Below are 11,079 nucleotides of genomic sequence, written 5' to 3'. Positions count from 1 at the left end.
TTTTTAGGGAAAAAAGATGTGCCAAATGCATTCTACTCGCCCTTCTCCGTTGAGACCTTCTTATATTCTGGTCGTCGTGCTCCTTGTCATCTTCGGAGTCAGGGATGATGAGGAGGACCTTCTTGTCCTCGTCGGTGTCACAAAGCTTTTTTATGGAGCTGTTTATGGTGTTGTTGAGCTTCCATAGTGTGAGAGATCATGCAAATAGAGAGAGTGATGTGGTAAACGCAGTGAAAGATGGCATGCTGCAAGTTACTGGAGGAAGTAAAACTTGAACAGCCATCGCTGCGCATGCATATGCACATGTGCACTCCTTAATTGTATGTATGCATTGAAAAGAAAAGAGAGGTATTATTATAGTAATGGGATGGACAATAGAGTCTAAAATATGTTAAAAAGTCTAAATCGTCAGTGTTTTAACATCTATCGAAGTGAAACCTAAACGTTAAGTTTTTAAGGCTGGAGGGAGTATATATACTTCTGTTCAATCTCAAAGCTGGGACGGTATCATGGTATTTTTAATTAATTTTCGCCTATTGATCTTACTACATAATTGAAGTCGTGATACTCTGCCCTAAAAAATCATGGTACTCGTTGACTTGATTTTCTTTCTCTCTTTTTTTTTTTCCCATTTTGACTTCGTTCTTGTTAACCTGAGGAGGAAGTATTGATTCATGAGAGCACCATGTTGGAGAAGATTAACCGGCAATAATTAAAATCTGTAAATCTTCAACAAGTTATGTTTTTGTGTTAAACTCCAAGCAACCATGAAGCATGTTACAAAGATCAATCATTGACCCCATAATTCGGCCATACATCATAGCTTAAAAATAGTAATATAATACTAGAATTAGCATCAAAAGATCATAAACCTATAGCTAGCTCCTTCCTCCAAGTTTCTTCTCACATGCGCAACTCAAGCAGTCTCAGCTAGCCTAGCTGGCCAACAAAAGAAGTAGAGTAGTAGTACACAACGTCGTCACATGTTTTGCTCCAATCATCATCGATCTACTCACTCAATGGAAGACCAATTCCGGGGTCTTCGGTGCCTCCTGACTCGTAACCCCTGTTCTTGGGGCAAAACCATGCACAATGCTGATAATGCACGCCAAATTAAGAGCAAACCCGACACATGATCATATTTATATCCACTTTTGTACTACACTTGTAGTGGAATCTGCGTACACACCCACAAAAGGGCCTTGTCCAAGGCCAGCTCGATAGTATAGTTCAGCCCCATCCAAAATTGCTAAAATTCAGCACAGTCCCAAGTCAATAGTCTAGGATTCCTGCCAACGTGCACGTCCGAGGATTTCGTACGTGTTTGCCAACGGCCATGCATGCGAATATACTACAGTAGTAGCACCGTGTCCGCGATGAACCCGAAGAAACGGGAGGCCATGTTCCGTTTCGGTGCAAATCATTGCCACCAGAACCGGAGGTGTTTCTACGAGCCGAGCTCTAGCGAGTCTGGATTGGTAAGCTAGAGTTTGATAAAAACTCAAGTTGAACTTGAACGAGGCTGAGTTGCTGATCAAACCTAGAGACAGACTCGAGCTCGGTTCAATTAAAGTTCAACTCAGCTCGAGCTTAGCTTAAGTAGGTTTGTTAATAGTTATAATTTATAATTTTTTTATTTCTAATCAAACATATAAATTACTAAATTATTGAATAGAATAAGAAGCTCACCAAGCTTGAGCTTGTTTAGACTCACGAGCTTTGAATCAGGCTTGAGCTCGGCTCAAATTTTAAATGAGTAGATCTCAAATCGAGTTTTTAACTAGTCGAATTCAAATAGCTCATAAGCCTCAAGCTTTATATATATTGTAGGGATCGATGACGTTCTAAGAGGTGAGAGTGAATTAAGACACTTAAAACTATTTTAGCTCTAAAAATAACACAATATAAATTTATATAAATTTTTATCTAAATATGCTCTAGGTTTATCTAGTATGTTTACTCTACCGATCAAAACGCTTGCAACCTATCTAAGAAGGTAAATTGCAAGTAAGCAAATGCGGAAACATAAATAAGTTGAAGAGAGTAAACTCGGCACAAGGGTTTTTTTTTTCCGTGGTATCGATGGTATGAATGTCATCCCTAGTCCACATTAGAGCTCCACAAAGAATATGTTTCCGGTCGGCACCCGATCATGGCTCTTGAGCCACCAAGTCACAGAGATAAGACCTCCACTCGGATGAGCCACCAAGCCACCAAGGCAAGGTCTCACCATTAGCCTCTCTTCCGGTTTTTCATCGTCGTGATCACTTCGGAGCTTGAGCCACCAAGGCAAGGGTTTCTACATCCCCGTACACGCTTCTCGTCGCTGCTTCACACCAAGTTAGAGGGGTCAACAAGCTTGAGCAACTCCGGCTCAAGTTGCCGGTGAGTCACCAAGACTTTAAGGCGTCGACGTACCAAGAGGTACAAGCTCGGATCACTCCTTAATCCACTTTCTAGGCAGTAATCAACTAGCAACACTCTCTAGGCCTATAAACACTAATCACTCTCTAAACTTGTACTTAATTGCCTTGGATGATCACTTTAAGCACTTTGGTGGCTTGGATGTATATATGAACTTCTCTAAATTCCAACAGCATGTCACACCATTAAATGACTGAGTGGAAGGGTATTTATAGCCTCAAACCCGCGCACTAGCCGTTAACCCAACGGCTCTGAAAAGCTGTTAACACCGGATGATCCGGTAAGAAAAATAGTACTAACACTGGATCATCCAGTGAGTACACTCTCACAAACTAGCCGTTTGAACCCCACTCGAGCCACTGTAAACACCGGATACTCCGGTGTATACTGCAACAACATCACTGGACATTACAGTAAGTATATCTTAGCCATCTGAGCCAATATCTTCTCTGTGTAAATTACTCTGGTGCCTTCTCCGGTGCTTATCAATCTATCACCGGATTATCCAGTGAGCAATCCTCAGCCATCCGAGCCAAATGTAACTCTCTCTAGAAAATGCTCCAGTGTACACATGATTTTATCATTGGACCATCCGATGGCTTGAGCTTCGTCCATCTCTTTGTATTGTTCATTGTCCGATGTATTTATCCGCTATACTCTTGCTTTATCACCGAACTATCCGATGCCTTCAAAATCTTCTGCCCAGAATCAAATACTCCAGTGTGTATTGCTTGTTGAACACCTGATCATTCGATCAGTTGATTTTCAACTTCAACTCTTGAAACTGCCTCTGCTGAAATTGCTTCGATTCTTCTATCAATTTGACACCGGACCATCCGCTGAGATAAAATTGCCTCTGTCTGTATGCACTGTTCATTATCCGATGTGTACAACACATTCAATACCGGACCATCCGATGAGAACAAAACTCCTAGACTTCTCCATTTCAACCAAATTTTGTCCCTACTTCGGTAACTTCTTCATTTATTGTATCTATGATATCTATTAACATATATTTTTGATAAATATATTATTTTTGTTGATTATATTATTATTAATCATTAAAATCATAAATATAAACTAGTAGGACCATTTTCCCTACAGACATCCCTAATTGCAGCATTGTTTCAGGGCAACAACGGCATGCATGGACCGTGCAAGCTGGTTTCGTTGCTAAAGGAAGATCGTGCGTAGAGGACAGGCTGGTCTAGCAGCGCTGGAGCAAGGACCCGGCAAGGCATGTGCGGCGGTGTCAGAGAGATCGCTGCTCGCCAATGGCGCGCCATGTGCTGTCCCTGTGCGTACAAATCGGCGAGTAGCCGCCGGCTGCTTTGGTTGGTCGCTCGGCTGCATGCTACTCACTTCCACGACCTTGTGCCGCCGGCCGGCCGGTGCAGCATCTGCATGCAAAAGCTAGCTAGCTCCAAGTAGCTTTGTAGTTAGGATTAGTTGCCATCCTGTGATGATCTGATCAATCTCGCGCATCTGGGATCTGTTTTCTCCGTATGAAGTAGCTTGTACGGATGTACGTGCGGGCATGTGCCGATCTACGTAAGTACGCCTTTTTGCCCTTCATGTTTGTGCTGACAAGGGCTGATACTTTGATGATTCAGCAGTGTTTTAGCTGCAGACCTGCAGATCTAGATGCACGGGTGCTCGGTTCAGCGTGCCAAAATTTCTTTTTTGAGAGGAACATGGTATTTCATTAAGAGGGAAATAGTTTACACTGCCACCGAGCCGTTGCAAGACTTCTCTTCAGACGGCTATACGGCAAAAAAAAAAAAAAAAAAAAAACTGACGACCACACTGACTGCAAGGGTGATCTACACTGACGACACGGAGCACACACCCATGCCGTTGTTGACCTTGATCGGATCGATCGACATGCACGATTCGATCGTCTGACAAGGTGAACAGTGCCACGTCATGTGAGAGCAATGTACGTGGGTCCGTGCGCGTCTCTAGCTACTCTCTACGGCATACACCACGAGCTGCTGGGCCTCGCGGCGCCATATCGAACGGTCGGATCGACACAACGGCACACACGATATGCAAGTTAGGTCTTATTTGTATTGTAACTATATTTACCACACTTAAATTTAGCTAAGTATAGTTTATCATAAAAAGTATAGTTAATAAATTCTTAGATACATGTGTGCAAAGTTAGTAAAAAAATTAAATATATGACATATGAGTTAGAGAGTTAATAAAGTATGACTTGTTACTGTTGTGATAGTCAATCAAACAATAATCTAATAATTTATGTCACGGCTTAAGTTTAAACGTGACAAAGTTAAGTTTAAACCAAATATGCCGTACATCTGCCGACCTATCTTGTCCTAAGCTTGATGCGGGGATCTTTTGTGCTAATGCTTTGGTTGGCATCTAGTAGCTACTACCTCTCTACCTCGGTTGGTCTTAAGCTAGGCCCTAGGCTTTTTGAGCGCGTCTTTGCTCAGGTTCTTCCAACTCATGCAGATTCGTTCACTATATACCTCTTCTAACTCATGCAGATTCGTGCATGCATGCATGCATGGGCTGTCGAGGAGAGCTGTGTATGCTCACATCACATGTCACATGCATCATGCACGCGCTAGCGTTTGTCGTAAGAACGCTGCTATGTATACGACGAAATCGTCCGACTGTGTTACGACTACAGTGCAAACGTACACTAGGATCGTACAGGAGTCGGACAGATACGTCGGATGTGAAACATTTTCCTTGTCGTAAAGGCTAAACTTAGCTAGCGAGCTAACTGCATTCGTCTGCTGAATCTGAACTCTGAAGTGTCTCAGCACGCAGAAGGAGCTCGGTGGCGTTGATTTCCTAGCTAGGGGGCGAGGTGCACCGAACTGACATGATCGTGAAAGCTCAAGGCTGTTTTTTAAGAAAAAAGATTTTTCTGAGTTTACATTGAAAACTAAACTAGACATCACAAAGTTTTTAATATTTGGTTGGACTATCAGCTTACCATGATCAACGATTTAAAAGAAGTTTATCTAGCTATAACTTTTTATAAGCTCAGACATACAAATCCATTTGAAAGACGAAGTACCAAGATACTCAGACCGACAAAAAAAAAACCTACAACTTAATGATGCCAATGAGTCTCTTGAGTAGGTAAAGCTCAAGTTGTTACTAGCCCCGGCCGGAGATCCAAAGTCTTGAGTTCCATGTAGCTTTCAGTACCAACCTGTAGCCTTTCGAGTTGGCATTGAGAGTTTCCAACTCAAATCGTGAGGTTTCAAAATAAAATCAAAGAAACTTTTTTAAACTGAAACTTCTTGGCAGCTTTCAAAGTAAAATTGATGTTTCTTTTACTCAAAACCTGGGGTTTTCAACTGATCAAGTTGAGAGCTTTAAATTCAAATATCAAAAAGAATATTCAACTACCCCCCCCCACCTAAAAAAACATTACTTCATAATCTCAAGCTGAAACTATAACTTTCAAAATGAAAAATTAAGCTTCCAATTGGAGATTATGAGGTTTTTTGCTTGCTGGTTCATGCCATTGTCACCCTATTAAAAGCATTTACTAACCATTTAGTGATACATATAGCTCGGAGAAAGACATCACAGTAGACATGACAGTGACACCCAACAATAGGGTAATGGTCCATGACCCATTTGAGAAAATTTCGTGTTTCTATCAAGTTTTATCTTGATTTAATCCATCCAAAAACCTTGCTAGAATATCTATAGTTTGATTTGAGAAAATTTTAAGTGATTTTGGTTTCATTTAGAGTAGCTTTTTGTCAACTCGACTAGGTTTTGCTCGATTTTGGTTGGTAAAGTCTGCTTTTTTTTAGGCATAATTTTTTATCCACATATCCGATTTACTCAATTCTTATTTGGTTAGTTTCGTATTTGAATCTAGTTTTAGTTATCCAAATTTGAGGGCAATTGGAACTACATATCTTTATTTACATTGTTTTTACTATAGGATGTACAATCTGTTTCGAGTGGAATACCATGTTTAAATCGATTTTCAATTTGGGTCAATTAATTCTTGAATTTGGTTTTCACAAACATTCACCCTCCCGAATTCCTAATTAGAGTGTAATCGATCATACAATTGGTATCAGAATCTTAATTCTTTTCTAATTAATCTTAATCGGCAATTAGAAATATAACCTTAGATAGGTATTCCATAAAACCTTGTGTTTTTGATGGAATTGATTTTTAGTTCTGGAATACGAAGATGGAGACCTACATTTAAGCACAGGGCTTTGCAATTTGAGAAAAAGTCTACAAGCCATACATGGCTCCAGAGAACAATGAGGTGACGATGTAGAACATGCGGCCGTCGAGGCTAACAACAAGGCAATGAACCAGATCATCCAAGGATGAGGAAGGAGTGACTTTGATCGAGTTGTACATCTCAAATCTGCGCATGAGGTATGGAAAATACTTTGTGATTACTATGAGGTCTCAACTACTATAAAAGAGGTACGCCCAAATTTATTTCAGAAAGATCGTATGCATTTTAAGATGAAGTCTGGTGAGTCATTAGATTATTTTTTTGCTCAGTTTAATAATTTTTTAGCAATTTGCGTGTTTTAATGTTACATATACTTATGCTGAGAATGCACGTCAATTACTAGGATCTTTAGATATGTTAGTGTAAGAGATAAAAGTTACATCTATTAGAGAATCTACTGTTATGAATACACTTACATTAGATGTTCTTTATTCTAAATTAAAAACTCATGAGCTAGATGTCTTTGCTGGGGAGAATGTTAACAAATCAATTGCTTTGGTCTCTCAACCCAGTATGTCTCATATTGAATCTTCCTTATCAAGCTTTTCATTATCTTCTATATCTTCACTAATCGATGATCAGCTTGAGTTAATTCCTGAAGAAGATTTAACACTATTCTCTCCTCGTTTATCTAAAGCATTGCAAAATGTGTGTATGAGAAAGAGAGGAAGTTGAGGTCCTCAAAGATGCTATGAATGTGGTGATCTCAACCATATTCATTCCAATTATCCTAAGATTGCAGAAAAAATATCAAAAGATGAGAAGGAGAAAAAGAAGCGCTCATTCAATGACAAGAAGAAAAAGAGCTTTCTCGACCGTAAGGTTGTGCATCGAGTTCTTTCAGCACTCGAACAGGTTAACTTGAGTGATGTTGATTCGGAGAGCAGCGAGGATGCACAACATTCAAGAGCAAGACATTGCATGATTTGACTAGGTTGTGTCTCATGGTAATCAACAAAGAAAGCTTAATCGAGAATGAACCTGACAGCGACAACAACGAGGTATCGCCTACTTATGATGATCTATCTAATGCTATTGTTTGTCTTGGTACACTCTTAGAGAAACGCTATAAGAAAATTAAGAAACATGATGTTTTAATTGAATAACTGAATTCCGAAATAGCAAGACTTCAGATTTTAAAACCTAATAATTATGCTTCCAAGTCATGTGACTTAATTTATACTGAGCTCACTTCTCTTAGAGATGTTTATGCTTCTACTCTTCAGAAACTCAGAGAAGACATTGGGAAGAATGAGAAACTTGTTGTGTTAAATTGCAGGCAAGTTAAAAATACTAGTTGTTCAATGTCTGATTTGCTTGATTCAACTTTCTATTCTAATTGCTCAATTCTAGAATTGAAGTTATATGATGCTAATGCTAGAGTTTCTCATATAGCTAATAACATGATTACTCATGAGGTTCTTTCATGCTCTAATTGTTGTAAATAAAATAAACCCATGAATGTTGTTTGTAATAAGTGTTCGGCTCTTTCTAAACAAGTTGATTACTTGAAAGTGACTTTAGAACATTTTTCTAAGAGAAAGAAAAATCTGAACCCAATTTTAGATTCATCTAAGTCAAGCACATGCAGACAAGGTTTAGGTTTTGATCCCTATACTCAAAACCCTATACTCATTCTAAGATAAATGCACCCACTGTTGTTAGAGCTTTTGGTAGTGGTATATTGAAACACTTGCTAAATTGAACATAATAAGGTTGTTTTTAAGTCTGCTAGTTTTTTATCTTTTACAATGAATGCAAATGTAGCTTCTTCTTCTAAATCCACAATTCTAGTTAAGTATATTTGCACTCATTACGGTAGAGATGAACATTTAGTAGAGTTTTACTTTAGACTAGCTAAACAATAAAGGGAAAAAAAGTTTAAGGCTAGGTCTAATTTCCAAAAGGTTGTGGCACCTCATTTTATACCTCAGGCGAAACAGTCATCACCTTTTGCTGCTCGTGTTACTCGTCAAGAGCCTACTTGGGTTTCTAGAGTTGAAACTACTCGTGTTGTTAGTGCTTCTCGAGTTGAATCTACTCGAGCTTCTCGAGTTGAGTCTACTCGGGTTACTTGTATTTTGCCTACTTGTATTTCTAGTCGAGTGACTCAGTACTGGATCCCTAAATGCTTTAAAACTGATTTTCAATTCGTATCTCTTATAGGTATTCAATTGATATCCTTTGGAATTTTAATTGATTTCCATGTCATTTGATATATTTTTTTAATTGATATCTTTTGAAATCTCATTTGACATATCTTTAAACACCTTTTGTTCCATTGTATAGCATGATCTCTTCACATAGTTCATATTGGATAAGTGCATTTGAGTTAACTCAATTATGAGAAATTCATACATCATGGAAGCTCATACTATATATGATCATGCATTAGCTTTTGATGATTGCTTTTATAGGATATGACTAATGTGCTTTGGAGATAATTTATTTTAACTAATCGAAAGATTTTCTGCAGATAATTCGTACCCTTTTAGCAAATCCTCCAAAATTCTTACCATGTTGACATCTATTGCGGGAGAATTTGTTTCCATGATTCTATTTTGGCATACATGTTACATTTGTGATTGGGGATAATTTTCTTAAATTGGGGGAGAATTTGAATGATATGCCTTTGAGAAATGAGGTGAAGGTTTTTGCATGCATGAGTTGCATATTTTTGTTTTGTATGAGCATATTCATTTTGATATATACTCTGTTATACTTGCTTCATATGTATAAAGAAAACGCTTTCCAAAATTTGAGAGACAATATATGCAATGATATTCAATATTCATTCACACATGTATAAATTGTGGGGAGTTTGCTATATACACATGTTTAGTTCTACTAATATCAAAATCTTGGTGGTATTTGATGCTAGTAAAACTAGTTTTGGTAACCTCAAATGTCTTTATGATGTTTGATATTTCCAAAACTTGTTTTTTGCATACATTCATCTTCGAATTAAATGTATACTTAGAACTTTAAATTTTTCAAATATAACCATATAGTGAGATTGTTATCAATTACCAAAATAGGAGAGATTGAAAGTGCATCTAGCCCCTTAGTGTGGCTTAGTAATTAATGACAATACCTATGGACTAAAAAGTGTGATGAGAATTGTTATTAGGGTGTTCCATAGGTGATGCATAGAGGAGAAATATGCATCAAGATGAATGAGCTCTAAGTGATGCTCGGGTAAGTTAATGACAATACCTATGGACTCACAAGTGTGTTGAGAATTATTAGTAGGGTGTTCCATAGGTGATGTATGGAGGATAAATATGCATCAAGATGAATGAGCTCTAAGTGATGCTTAGGTAAGTTAATAACAATACATATGGACTAACAATGTTGTTAAGAATTATTAGTAAATTATTCCATAGGAAGATGCATAAATGATAAAATATGGATTTGTTGAAGAATTCTATAAGATCAATAAATGCATTGATGTCTTCGATCTCTTAGTGATGCTCATAAGGAGAACGAGAAGCTCAAGAAGTTTGACAATAAGCGCAAAGACAAAGTTATTTGTGGAAGATCAAGTAACTAAATATATGATATTGTCAATAGAATTTTATGGACTAACCCATGTGCTATGTGCTTGAGAGTGAGTAGGGTTATGTTCCATATGAAGATTGACAATAAGCGTGAAGCCTAAATTACTTGTGGAGATCAATTAACTTAAGGTATAATGTTGTCAATTAAGTTTTATAGACTAACTCATATGCTTCGTGCTTGAGAGTGAGTTGGGGTTAGGATCCATAAGAAGGTATAAGTTGAATTGAAATCATATATGCCAAGAGTGAAGAACAAGATTGTACTCCATATATGATAAAGTGAATTTATTAAAGATGTTGAATATAAAATGGTTTTGTATAGCAAGACGGTGAAGGGTAAGCAATACTCGGGTGTGATAGATCATCCGGTGGCGAAGGGCAAGCAAATGGCTTGGCGCTGAAGGACCAATGTGATGGTGAAGGACGAGTGAAGACTTTGCACCAATAGACCATACAAGGCCATGAGAAGCTATTGGTGATTCACACCAATCACATAAAAATAAAGAAGGGAAGTAAGGATGAACATCATCATCAAGCTTGAGTGAAGAGTTGATGATGAGCCTTGAAGAGCTACGAGAAGCATCGAAACTAGGATGATGTGTTCGTCAAGTCTGATGGGATTGCTCAAGCCAAAGATATAATGCCAGTCTCAAGGAGTTTCGTGATAGACCAGATTATAAGATTGATAGCCATACTATCAAGAGGGACTGCCGAAAGCGTTGCTCGATTATTATGTTGAGTGCTCAAACCATGTGCTTAGTGCGGGATGAGTTTGTCTTTGAGAGTTCGCTTTTAGGAGTCCGATGCCAAAAGTGTGGAAGTGTCCGAATAAGA

The sequence above is a fragment of the Phragmites australis genome, chromosome 8 (assembly GCF_958298935.1).
Source record: "Phragmites australis chromosome 8, lpPhrAust1.1, whole genome shotgun sequence".
NCBI classification, from domain to species: Eukaryota; Viridiplantae; Streptophyta; class Magnoliopsida; order Poales; family Poaceae; genus Phragmites; species Phragmites australis.
This window is presented reverse-complemented; position numbering follows the sequence as displayed.